Below are 14,875 nucleotides of genomic sequence, written 5' to 3'. Positions count from 1 at the left end.
TGTCAAAATTTTATTTCTATAGAAAATTTTCTCAAAATTTTATTTCTATAGAAAATGTTGTCAAAATTTTATTTCTATAGAAAATTTTGTCAAAATTTTATTTTTATGGAAGATTTTGTGAACATTTTATTTCTATGTTATAGAAAATTTTGCCAAAATTGTATTTCTATAGAAAAATTTGTCAAAAATTTATTTCTTTTGTCAAAAATTTATTTCTTTTGTCAATATTTTATTTCTATAGAAAATTTTGTCAAAAATTTATTTCTATAGAAAATTTTGTCAAAATTTTATTTCTATAGAAAATTTTGTCAAAATTTTATTTCTATAGAAAATGTTGTCAAAATTTTATTTCTATAGAAAATTTCGTCAAAATTGTCAAAATCTTATTTCTATAGAAAATTTTGTCGAAATTTTATTTTTATAGAAGATTTTGTGACTATTTATTTCTATGTTATAGAAAATTTTGTCAAAATTTTATTTCTATAGAAAAATTTGTCAAAAATTTATTTCTTTTGTCAAAATTTTATTTTTATAGGAAATTTGATGAAAATTTTATTTAATTTCATTTTATTTCTATAGAAATAAATACATTTTATTTCTATAGAAAATTTTGTCAAAATTCTATTTCTATAGAAAATTTTGTCAAAATTTTATTTCTATAGAAAATTTTGTCAAAATTTTAGTTCTATAGAAAATTTTGTCAAAATTTTATTTCTATAGAAAAATTTGTCAAAAATTGGAAATTTTATTTCTATAGAAAATTTTGTCAAAATTTTATTTCAGCATTGTTGTTGTTTTTTTATTTCAGCTTAAAACCATACATTGACTAAACTACAAGAGTAGCTTAACCAACAGAGGAAAAGAATGTTTGTCAAATTTATTTGGGCAAAGCCCTATAGACTGCAAGATGGTTGGATGGACGCACGTTTCGGAATTACCACATTCCTCATCAGCATCCTCTACTTGCAGCAAAACTATCAACCAATTATCAGAATAAATTCAGGCAGTTTATTAAACCCAACAAAAACCACACTTGAACCCTCCGAAAAAAGGTTTTACATTGATAGCCGGCTTATGCCGAAATAAACTCGAAACAAACATATCTCTTTTCCTATGCCACTGTCAAATCATCGATTTGAATTCACATGGCTGGGTTTATTTTGAGCGTGCCTCCTCTTCTTTTTCCATTTGTTTTGTTTTGTTATTGTTGGTTTTGTTCTTTAAGCATTGTTGTTGTTTTTTTTATTTCAGCTTAAAACCATACATTGACTAAACTACAAGAGTAGCTTAACCAACAGAGGAAAGTGTGGTTTTTGTTGGGTTTAATAAACTGCCTGAATTTATTCTGATAATTGGTTGATAGTTTTGCTGCAAGTAGAGGATGCTGATGAGGAATGTGGTAATTCCGAAACGTGCGTCCATCCAACCATCTTGCAGTCTATAGGGCTTTGCCCAAATAAATTTGACAAACATTCTTTTCCTCTGTTGGTTAAGCTACTCTTGTAGTTTAGTCAATGTATGGTTTTAAGCTGAAATAAAAAAACAACAACAATGCTTAAAGAACAAAACCAACAATAACAAAACAAATGGAAAAATTTTATTTCTATAGAAAATTTTGTCACAATTTTATTTCTATAGAAAATTTTGTCAAAATTTTATTTTTATAGAAGATTTTGTGAACATTTTATTTCTATGATATAGAAAATTTTGTCAAAATTTTATTTCTATAGAAAAATTTGTCAAAAATTTATTTCTTTTGTGAAATATTTATTTCTTTTGTCAAAATTTTATTTTTATAGGAAATTTGATGAAAATTTTATTTCTATAGAAAATTTTTTCAAAATTTTATTTCTATAGAAAAATTTGTCCAAATTTTATTTCTATAGAAAATATTGCCAAAATTTATTTCTATAGAAAATTTTGTCAAAATTTTATTTCTATAGAAAATTTTGTCAAAATTTTATTTCTATAGAAAATGTTGTCAAAATTTTATTTCTATAGAAAATTTTGTCAAAATGTTATTTCTATAGAAAATTTTGTCAAAATTTTATTTCTATAGAAAATTTTGTCAAAATTTTATTTTTATAGAAGATTTTGTGAACATTTTATTTCTATGTTATAGAAAATTTTGTCAAAATTGTATTTCTATAGAAAAATTTGTCAAAAATTTATTTCTTTTGTCAAAATTTTATTTTTATAGGAAATATGATGAAAATTTTACTTCTATAGAAAATTTTTTCAAAATTTTATTTCTATAGAAAGTTTTGTCAAAATGTTATTTCTATAGAAAATTTTGTCAAAATTTTATTTCCATAGAAAAATTTGTAAAAATTTTATTTCTTTTGTCAAAATTTTTTTCTATAGAAAATTTTGTCAAAATTTTTTTCTATAGAAAATTTTGTCAAAATTTTATTTCTATAGAAAATTTTGTCAACATTTTATTTCTATAGAAAATTTTGTCAACATTTTATTTCTATAGAAAATTTTGTCCAATTTTTATTCCATAGGAAATTTTGTCAAAATTTTATTTCTATAGAAGATTTTGTCAAAATTGTTTTTATATAGAAAATTTTGAAAAAAATTTTATTTCTATAGTAAATTTTGTCAAAATTGTATTTCTATAGAAAATTTTGCCAAAAGTTTATTTCAATAGAAAATTTTTGCAAAATCTACCAAAATCAGGACTACCCATCTACAAAACAGTAAAAAATTTACCATTTCTTGTAGAATTCTACCAACTGTCGCAACCGGTTCAGGGGCCAGCTCTAAGCATTATTGCTAACGACACCATGTGTTTATTCGTCTCCTTCCTACACTATCTTATTATACTCTGTCCCTCAGTGTGGCGGAAAAAATCACGTTTCACATTTGCGGATGAGTATGGTATAGACAAGGGAGGCACCGTGGTGCAATGGTTAGCATGCCCGCCTTGCATACACAAGGTCGTGGGTTCGATTCCTGCTGCGACCGAACACCCAAAGGTTTTTCAGCGGTGGATTATCCCACCTCAGTAATGCTGGTGACATATCTGAGCGTTTCAAAGCTTCTCTAAGTGGTTTCACTGCAATGTGGAACGCCGTTCGGACTCGGCTATAAAAATGAGGTCCCTTATCATTGAGCTTAACATGGAATCGGGCAACACTCAGTGATAAGAGAGAAGTTCACCAATGTGGTATCACAATGGACTGAATAGTCTAAGTGAGCCTGATACATCGGGCTGCCACCTAACCTAACCTAACCTATGGTATAGACAATATTCCTCTCAAAAGTGTTGATATCCTGTAATAAAAGCTAAAATATCCTCAATTTGGAATATGTTTATTTCTTCAATGTCCCCTATTTATAATTTTTAGAGTTGAGTTGATATCAGAGAATCGTTCACATTTAGGGCACAATAACTCCATACGTGCCAGAATAACTCGCGGTCGTTTCATTATTTGCCAAAATAAAATTTTTGTAACACAAGAAGTTTTTTGGTGATAAAATTTAAAATTTTTCGAAGAAATGCAAAAAACTCTAACAAAAGAAAAACGTTTTCGGTACACGTTTTCCAAACGTTTTTTTTTTTTTTTGTAATCGTTTTTAATCGGTCGACAAGTTGATTAACTTTCGACAACTTTGATCAACTTTTTAACATCAAAAGTGGCGATGTCAAAAATCAAAATTTTAATAAATCGAAAGTCGACTTTTTCCAAAATTAAAAAGTCGAAAAAATGGTACCCAAAACAACAACTTCCCATGATTGAATTTATCAAAGGTATAAACAAAGATTAAAATATTAAATTAAATTTAACATACCAGCATAACTTGCAGATATGGCTGTCAACTAAAATCAGCCATTATGGCCGAACCACCTTTTGTCCACTCACACAAACACCAAGAATTGAATATAAAAAAAACAAATTTTGTTGACTAGTGTAATTGACTGAGATTTTCAAAGCGGTCATAGTAATTTAAAATTCTTTAGAAATTCAAAACAAAAAATAAAAATATGTCGATTTGTTATTTTTAATTTTATAAAATTTAAAACGAAAAATCAGAAAAAAAATTAATAAATATAGTCATACTTATATACCAAAAACAAAAAAAGAAAAAATATATAAACCAGTTACAGGATAATTTCATGTGAATATTGTGATTTTTTTGTTACAAGAATTACAAATAATTTATACATACTTACCATAAATATATATTAATACGATGTTAAATTATAAATAAATTCAATAAATTGAAATGAAAACTCCATAATTTTTTCAACTTTATTGCATAGATAGTATTTTTTTTACATAAAATGCAAAATCCATAACCTCTAAAGCGATATAAAGGATCCAAAAAATGAGTAGGTCCATCCTTTGACAAGCCCATTGCAGATCATCTAATTTTACACTACTTCCCGACCACAAGTTGGCGATCGAAACTACTTTTTTGAAAGCTCTTCTGTTTTCTGGGATATTCTTGATTTTGGGAAAATTCGGAGTCGATTTATTTTTATAGAAAATTTTGTCAAAATTTTATTTTTATAGAGAATTTTGTCAACATTTTATTTCTATAGAAAATGTTGTCAAAATTATATTTCTATAGAAAGGTTTGCCAATTTTTTTATAGAAAATTTTGTAAAAATTTTATTTCTATGCAAAATTCTGTCAAAATTTTATTTCTATAAAAAATGTTGTTAAAATTTTATTTTTATAGAGAAATCTTATTTCTTTGGAATTTTTTTTTTTAATTTTATTTCTGTAGAATATTTCTATAGAATATTTCTATAGGGATAATTTTATTGAAAAATCAAAAGTGGCGATGTCAAAAATCAAAATTTTAATAAATCGAAAGTCGATTTTTTCCAAAATTAAAAAGTCGAAAAAATGGTACCCAAAACAACAACTACCCATGATTGAATTTATCAAAGGTATAAACAAAGATTAAAATATTAAATTAAATTTAACATACCAGCATAACTTGCAGATAAAATTTTGACAAAATTTTCTATAGAAAATTTTGTCAAAATTTTATTTCTATAGAAAATTTTGTCAAAAATTTATTTCTATAGAATATTTTGTCAACATTTTGTTTCTATTGAAAATTCTTTCAAAATTGTATTTCTATAGAAAATTTTGTCAAATATTTATTTCTATAGAAAATTTTGTCAAAATTTTATTTCTGCAGAAAATTTTGTCAAAATTTTATATCTATAGAAAATTTTGTCAAAATTTTATCTCTATAGAAAATTTTGTCAACATTTTATTTCTATAGAAAAATTTGTCAAAATTTTATTTCTATAGAAAATATTGTCAAAATTTTATTTCTATAGAAAATTTTGTCAAAATTTCATTTCTATCGAACATTTTCTCAAATTTTTATTTCTATAGAAAATCTTGTCAAAATTTTATTTCTATAGAAAATTTTGTCACAATATTATCTCTATAGAAAAAATTTTCAAAATTTTATTTCTATAGAATATTTTGTCAAAATTTTATTTCCATGCAAAACTTTGTCAAAATTTTACTTCTATAGAAAATTTTCTCAAACTTTTATGTCTGTAGAAAATTTTCTCAAAATTGTATTTCTATAGAAAATTTTGTCACAATATTATTTCTATAGAAAATTTTGTCAAAATTTTATTTCTATAGAAAATTTTGTCAAAATCTTATTTCTATAGAAAATTTTGTCAAAACTTTTCTATAGAAAATTTTGTAAATATTTCATTTTTTTTTTCAATATTTTATTTCTATAGAGAATTTTGCCAATATTTTATTGATATAGAAAATTTTGTCAACATTTTATTTCTATAGAAAATTTTGTCAAAATTTTATTTCTATAGAAATTTTTGTCAACATTTTTTTTTTTCTATGGAACATTTTCTCAAAATTTTATTTCTATCGAAAAGATTGTCAAAAAGTTTATTTCTATAGAAAAGTTTATTTATAGTCGAAAAGTTTATTTCTATAGAAATATTTTATTTCTATAGAAAATTTTGCCAAAAATTTATTTCTATAGAAAATTTTGTCAAAATTTTGTTTCTATCGAAACTTTTGTCCAAATTTGATTTCTAAAAAAATTTTGTCAAAACTTTATTTCTATAGAAAATTTTGTCAAAATTTTATTTCTATTGAAAATTTTGTCAAAATTTTATTTCTATAGAAAATTTTGTCAAAATTTTATTTCTATAGGAAATTTTGTTAAATTTGTATTTCTATAGAATATTTTGTCAAAATTGTATTTCTATAGAAAATTTTGTCAAAATTTTATTTCTATAGAGAATTTTGCCAATATTTTATTGCTATGGAAAATTTTCTCAAATTTTAATTTCTATAGAAAGTTTTTTCAAAAATTTATTTTCTAAAAGTTATTTTTCTATAGATAGTTTTGTCAAAATTTTATTTCTAAAAACTTTGTCAAAATTTTGTTTCTATAGAAAATTTTGTCAAAATTTTATTTTTATAGAAGATTTTGTCACAATTGTATTTTTATAGAAAATTTTATCAAAATTTTATTTCTATAGAAAATTTTCTCAACATTTCATTTCTATAGAATTTTTTTTTTCAAAATTTTATTTCTATAAATAATTTTGTCAACAGTTTATTTCTATAGAAAAATTTGCCAAAATTTTATTTGACTAGTGTAATTGACTGAGATTTTCAAAGCGGCCATAGTAATTTAAAATTCTTTAGAAATTTATTTCTGTAGAATATTTGTCACAATTTTGTTTCTATATAAACATTTGTCAAAATTTTAGTTCTATAGAAAATGTTGTCCTAGTTTTATTTCTATAGAAAATTTTCTCAAAATTTTATTTCTATAGAAAATTTTGTCAAAATTTTATTTCTATAGAAAATTTTGTCAAAATTTTATCTCTATAGAAAATTTTGTCAACATTTTATTTCTATAGAAAAATTTGTCAAAATTTTATTTCTATAGAAAATATTGTCAAAATTTTATTTCTATAGAAAATTTTGTCAAAATTTCATTTCTATCGAACATTTTCTCAAATTTTTATTTCTATAGAAAATCTTGTCAAAATTTTATTTCTATAGAAAATTTTGTCACAATATTATTTCTATAGAAAACATTTTCAAAATTTTATTTCTATAGAATATTTTGTCAAAATTTTATTTCCATGCAAAACTTTGTCAAAATTTTACTTCTATAGAAAATTTTCTCAAACTTTTATGTCTGTAGAAAATTTTCTCAAAATTGTATTTCTATAGAAAATTTTGTCACAATATTATTTCTATAGAAAATTTTGTCAAAATTTTATTTCTATATACAATTTTGTCAAAATTTTATTTCTATAGAAAATTTTGTCAAAATTTTATTTCTACAGAAAATTTTGTCAAACTTTTCTATAGAAAATTTTGTAACTATTTCATTTTTTTTTCAATATTTTATTTCTATAGAGAATTTTGCCAATATTTTATTGATATAGAAAATGTTGTCAAAATTTTATTTCTATAGAAAATGTTGTCAAAATTTTATTTCTATAGGAAATTTTGTCAAAATTTTATATCTATAGAAAATTTTGTCAAAATTTTATTTCTATAGAAAATGTTGTCAAAATTTTATTTCTATAGAAAATTTTGTCAAAATTTTATTTCTATAGGAAATTTTGTCAAAATTTTATATCTATAGAAAATTTTGTCAAAATTTTATTTCTATAGAAATTTTTGTCAAAATTTTATTTCTATAGAAAATTTTGTCAACATTTTTTTTTTTCTATGGAACATTTTCTCAAAATTTTATTTCTATCGAAAAGTTTGTCAAAAAGTTTATTTCTATAGAAAAGTTTATTTATAGTCGCAAAGTTTATTTCTATAGAAAATTTTCTATAGAAATATTTTATTTCTATAGAAAATTTTGCCAAAAATTTATTTCTATAGAAAATTTTGTCAAAATTTTGTTTCTATAGAAACTTTTGTCAAAATTTTATTCCTAAAAAAATTTTGTCAAAATTTTATTTCTATTGAAAATTTTGTCAAAATTTTATTTCTATAGAAAATTTTGTCAAAATTTTATTTCTATAGGAAATTTTGTTAAAATTGTATTTCTATAGAATATTTTGTCAAAATTGCATTTCTATAGAAAATTTTGTCAAAATTTTATTTCTATAGAGAATTTTGCCAATATTTTATTGCTATGGAAATTTTTCTCAAATTTTAATTTCTATAGAAAGTTTTTTCAAAAATTTATTTTCTAAAAATTATTTTTCTATAGATAGTTTTGTCAAAATTTTATTTCTATAAAAAACTTTGTCAAAATTTTGTTTCTATAGAAAATTTTGTCAAAATTTTATTTCTATAGAAGATTTTGTCACAATTGTATTTTTATAGAAAATTTTGTCAAAATTTTATTTCTATAGAAAATTTTCTCAACAGTTTATTTCTATAGAAAATTTTGCCAAAATTTTATTTGACTAGTGTAATTGACTGAGATTTTCAAAGCGGTCATAGTAATTTAAAATTCTTTAGAAATTTATTTCTGTAGAATATTTGTCACAATTTTGTTTCTATATAAACATTTGTCAAAATTTTAGTTCTATAGAAAATGTTGTCCTAGTTTTATTTCTATAGAAAATTTTCTCAAAATTTTGTTTCTATAGAAAATTTTGTCAAAATTTTATTTCTATAGAAGATTTTGTCACAATTGTATTTTTATAGAAAATTTTGTCAAAATTTTATTTCTATAGAAAATTTTCTCAACATTTCATTTCTATAGAATTTTTTTTCAAAATTTTATTTCTATAAATAATTTTGTCAACAGTTTATTTCTATAGAAAATTTTGCCAAAATTTTATTTCTATAGAAATTTTTATCAAAATTTTCTAAAGAAATTTTGTCAAAATTTTATTTCTATAAAAAATTTTATTTCTATAGAAGAGAAGATCATTAAGATATTCCCATCAAATTGGCTTAATGCGAGGCTGTAACTGCCAAGGAGAACGAATTTAGTTGTTGTTGTGAAAATAAAAATAATTTATTAACATCGGGATGGAGAGGGAGCCTTCAAAGTTGAAAGTTGAAAAAGTTGAACACAATGAAAGTGCCAGTTGTGAAAACATAATGGTTTATGATATCTGGATTGGGAAGGCATATTCGGCATCCTTTTAAAAATCAACATAAATTTACTGATTCGCTTGAAATAAAATTAATCGAACAACCAAAAGGAAGAATAAAATTAAGTTAATTTTAATATTCATATGCTAGTTATCCATACTATCCACATTATATCACATTTGCTCAATTAGTTGTTTATTCATCCGGGATTTTTCACATCATCTATTATTTGTTAATATTCTCAGAACTTATAAAAATTGATGGAACACCATACATTCCTTCCTACTTTGCTATTCGTTCATATATGCATATTAGCAGTTATTTTTATATCTGAAAAATTTCATCTGAATGATCTGTAACAGGCAAGTAAACGATTTGTTTTTCTCGAAAGTGTGGCTGGTGTGCAAACCAGAACAAAGTTTAGTAAGGCGGCAGTATTGAACATTAACACATGTATGTATTTACTTTAATGTATTTGTGTAAACTCTTACGTATTTATTCAGGTGCCTTTTTGTTTTTTATTCTTTTGTTTACAAATTCCCACAATATTTGTTATTTTGTTTTTAACGTAGCCACATCGAATTTCACATACCCTTTAAAAGGATAAATGAGGATTAATCTTTGGCAATAAAGTTTGAATTGTGTATGTTTTTTCTAATGAGGAAATGCAACATAGGAACACTGTAATGGACCCAGCTTCGATGTATGGTGGTGCTTGTGGAATTTCAAAGTTTCACTCGATACAAAATAAAAATAATAAAATTTTACCACAAAACTACTAAAGAAAAAAAAAGTATTCAAAATTTTATTTCTTTAGACAATTTTTTATTTCTATAGAAAATTTTGGCATAATTTTATTTCTATAGAAAATTTTCTCAAAATTTTATTTCTATAGAAAATGTTGTCTAAATTTTATTTCTAGACTGGTTCGATGGACTATTGTTTCGAAATTATCGGAATAAATAGGTTGATAGTTTTGCTGCAAGTAAAGGATGCTGATGACGAATGTGGTAATCCCTAAACAGCTGTCCACACAAACGTCTTGCAGTCTATAAGGTTTGGCCCAAATAAATTTGACATGCATACTTTTCTTCCGAACTACACTTGTAACAGGTTGGCTGATAAGTCCCCGGTCTAACAAAGAAATACACATTTTTTGTCAAAATTCGTTTTTATTATTCAACATAGTTCCCTTCAAGAGCGATACAACGATTATAATGTCCTTCCAATTTTTTGATACCATTTTGGTAGTACCCCCTACGGTTTTGCCTCAAAATAGGCCTCAGTTTCGGCGATCACATCTTCCCTGCGAGCATCCTTTTGAGGTCTAAGAAAAAGTCGCTGGGGACCAGATCTGGAGAATACGGTGGGTGGTGAAGCAATTCGAAGCCCAACTCATGGATATTTGCCATCGTTCTCAATGACTTGTGGCACGGTGCGTTGTCTTGATGGGACAACACTTTTTTCTTCTTCATATGGGGCCGTTTTGCCGCGATTTCGACCTTCAAAGGCTCCAATAACGCCATATAATAGTCACTGTTGATGGTTTTTCCCCTTCTCAGGATAATCGATAAAAATTATTCCATGCGCATCCCAAAAACAGAGGCCATTACTTTGCCAGCGGCCTTTTGAGTCTTTCCACGCTTCGGAGATGGTTCAACGGTCGCTGTCCACTCAGCCGACTGTCGATTGGACTCAGGAGTGTAGTGATGGAGCCATGTTTCATCCATTGTCACATATCGACGGAAAAACTCGGATGTATTACGAGTTAACAGCTGCAAACACCGCTCAGAATCATCAACACGTTGTTGTTTTTGGTCAAATGTGAGCTCGTGCGGCACCCATTTTGCACAGATATATCTTTAAGGCCTCTGCTATCTCGATCAACTTCATTTTACGGTCATTTAAAATCATTTTGTGGATTTTTTTGATGTTTTCGCCGGTAACCACCTCTTTCGGGCGTCCACTGCGTTCACCGTCCTCCGTGTTCATTTCACCACGCTTGAATTTTGCATACTAATTAATTTTTTTGATTTCCCTGGGGCAGAGTCCGGAAAGTCATTATCAAGCCAAGTTTTTGCTTCCATCGTATTTTTTCCCTTCAGAAAACAGTATTTTATCAAAACACGAAATTCCTTTTTCCCCATTTTTTTTCGCCATAACAAAAGTTGCTTCACAAAAGACGCTCTAACATCTCACAAACTAAATGACTTACTGACGTCAAATTTTGACACGAATCATTTGAAGGTTGGTACTATATAAAAATAATATGAATTTAATACTAGCGACGCCATCCATGTGTCAGACCGGGGACTTATTAGCCAACCTGTTAGTTCAGTGAATGCATGGTTTTAAGCTGATATCAAAACAACAATAATGATTGAAGAATAAATCAGCAATAACAAAAAAATTGTTTCTATAGAAAATTTTGTCAAATTTTTGCCAAAATTTTATTTCTATAGAAAATTTTGTCAAAATTGTATTTCTCTAGAAAATTTTCCCAAAATTTTATTCCTATAGTAAATTTTGTCAAAATTTTATTTCTATAGAAGATTTAGTCAAAATTTTATTTCTATAGACAATATTTATCAAAATTTTATCTCTATAGACAATTTTGTCAAAATTTTATTTCTATAGAAAATTTAGTCAAAATTTTATTTCTATAGAAGATTTTGTCACAATTGTATTTTTATAGAAAATCTTGTCAGAATTTTATTTCTATAGAAAATTTTGTCAAAATTTTATTTCTATAGAAAATTTTTTCACAATTGTATTTTTATAAAAAATTTTGTCAAAATTTTATTTCTATAGAAGATTTAGTAAAAATTTTATTTCTATAGACAATATTTATCAAAATTTTATTTCTATAGACAATTTTGTCAAAATTTTATTTCTATAGAAAATTTTGTCAAAATTTTATTTCTATAGAAGATTTTGTCACAATTGTATTTTTATAGAAAATTTTGTCAAAATTTTATTTCTGTAGAAAATTTTTTCAAAATTTTATTTCTATAAATAATTTTGTCAAAAGTTTATTTCTATAGAAAATTTTGTCAAAATTGTATTTTTATAAAAAATTTTGTCAAAATTTTATTTCTATAGAAGATTTAGTCAAAATTTTATTTCTATACACAATATTTATCAAAATTTTATCTCTATAGACAAGTTTGTCAAAATTTTATTTCTATAGAAATTTTTGCCAAAATTTTATTTCTATAGTAAATTTTGTCAAAATTGTATTTCTATAGAAATTTTTGCCAAAATTTTATTTCTATAGAAAATTTTGTCAAAATTTTATTTCTATAGAAAATTTTGTCAAAATTTTATTTCTATAGAAGATTTTGTCACAATTGTATTTTTATAAAAAATTTTGTCAAAATTTTATTTCTATACAAAATTCTCTCAACATTTTATTTGTATAGAATTTTTTTTCAAAATTTTATTTCTATAAATAATTTTGTCAAAAGTTTATTTCTATAGAAAATTTTGCCAAAATTTTATTTCTATAGAAATTTTTATTAAAATTTTATTTCTATAGAAAATTTTGTCAAAATTTTATTTCTATAGAAAACTTTGTCAACATTTTTTTTCTATAGAAAATTTTTCAAAATTTTATTTCAATAGAAACTTTTTTCAAAATTTTGTTTCAAAAGAAATTTTTTTCACAATTTTATTCCCATAGAAAATTTTGTCGAAATTTTATTTTTATAAAAAAATTTTGTCAAAATTTTATTTCTATAGAATATTTTGTCAAAATTTTATTTCTATAGAATATTTTGTCAAAATTTTATTTCTATAGAATATTTTGTTAAAATTTTATTTCTATAGAAAATTTCGTCAAAATTTTATTTCTATAAAAAATTTTGTCAAAATTTCATTTATGTAGAAAATTTTGTCACAATTTTATTTCTTTAGAAAATTCCTAACCAACAATAACAGTCACAAACAAACCCAGCCAACTGCATTTAAATCGATGATTTGAGTTTGCAAAGGAAAAGAAATATGCTTGCAAATTTGTTTAGGCAGTAGCCGACTATCAAAACTTTTTTTCGGGAGGTTCAAGTGTAGTTCACTTTGGGTTGAGTGAATTACCCAAATTTATACTGATAATTGGTTGATAGTTTTGCTGCAAGTAGAGGATTCTGATGAGGAATGTGGTAATTCGGCTGTACATTCAACCGTCTTGCAGTCAATAGGGCTTTGGCCAAATAAATTTGACAAGCTACTTTTCCTCTGTTAGGTTAGGTAAGGTTAGGTGGCAGCCCGATGTATCAGGCTCACTTAGACTATTCGGTCCATTGTGATACCACAGTGGTGAACTTCTCTCTCATCACTGAATGCTGCCCGATTCCATGTTAAGCTCAATGACAAGGGACCTCCTTTATACAGCCGAGTCCGAACGGCGTCCACATTGCAGTAAAACCACTTAGAGAAGCTTTGAAACCCTCAGAAATGTCACCAGCATTACTGAGGCGGGATAATCCACCGCTGAAAAACTTTTTGGTGTTCGGTCGAAGCAGGAATCGAGCCCACGACCTTGTGTATGCATGGCGGGCATGCTAACCATTGCACCACGGTGGCTCCTTTCCTCTGTTGGTTAAGCTACACTTGTAGTTAAGTCAATGCATTGTTTTTAGCTGAAATCAAAAACAACAATAAAATTTTATTTCTATAAATAATTTTGTCAAAAGTTTATTTCTATAGAAAATTTTGCCAAAATTTTATTTCTATAGAAAATTTTGCCAAAATTTTATTTCTATAGAAAATTTTGCCAAAATTTTATTTCTATAGAAATTTTTATCAAAATTTTATTTCTATAGAAAATTTTGTCAACATTTTATTTCTATAGAAAATTTTTTCAAAATTTTATTTCAATAGAAACTTTTTTCAAAATTTTGTTTCAAAAGAAATTTTTTTCACAATTATATTCCCATAGAAAATTTTGTCAAAATTTTATTTTTATAAAAAAAAATTTGTCAAAATTTTATTTCTATAGAATGTTTTGTTAAAATTTTATTTCTATAGAAAATTTTGTCAAAATTGTATTTCTATAGAAAATTTTGTGAAATTTTATTTATATAGAAAATTTTGTTACAATTTTATTTCTTTAGAAAATTCCTAACCAACAATAACAATCCAAAACAAACCCAGCCAACTGCATTCAAATCGATGTTTTGAGTTTGGCAAAGGAAAGGAAATAAGCTTGCAAATTTGTTTAGGCAGTAGCCGACTATCAAAAATTTTTTTTCGGGAGGTTCAAGTCCGAAACAGCTGTACATCCAACCATCTTGCAGTCTATAGAGCTTTGCCCAAATAAATTTGACAAGCTACTTTTACTCTGTTGGTTAAGCTACACTTGTAGTTTAGACAAGGCATGGTTTTAAGCTGAAATCAAAAACAATAAAATTTTATTTCTACAGAAAATTTTATTAAAATTTTATTTCTTTAGAAAATTTTGTCAAAATTTTATTTCTATAGAAATTTTTTTTCAAACATTTTATTTCTATAGAAAATTGTGTCAACATTTTATTTCTTTTGGGTCAAAAATTCATTTCTACAGAAATTATTTTCAAACATTTTATTTCTATAGAAAATTTTGTCAACATTTTATTTCTATAGAATATTTGTGAAAATTTCATTTCTGTAGAAAATTTTGTAAAAATTTTATTTTTATAAAAAAAAAATTTCAAAATTTTATTTTGATAGATAATTTTGTCAAAATTTTATTTCTATAGAAACTTTTGTCGAACCAATTTCGTTGATTTTTTCTTTTCCCAATAGAAAAAGTCCACAAAATTTTTTTTCACACAATTTTTTCACGAATTTCC

This window comes from Haematobia irritans, chromosome 5 (genome assembly GCF_050003625.1).
Source record: "Haematobia irritans isolate KBUSLIRL chromosome 5, ASM5000362v1, whole genome shotgun sequence".
Classification (NCBI taxonomy): Eukaryota; Metazoa; Arthropoda; class Insecta; order Diptera; family Muscidae; genus Haematobia; species Haematobia irritans.
This window is presented reverse-complemented; position numbering follows the sequence as displayed.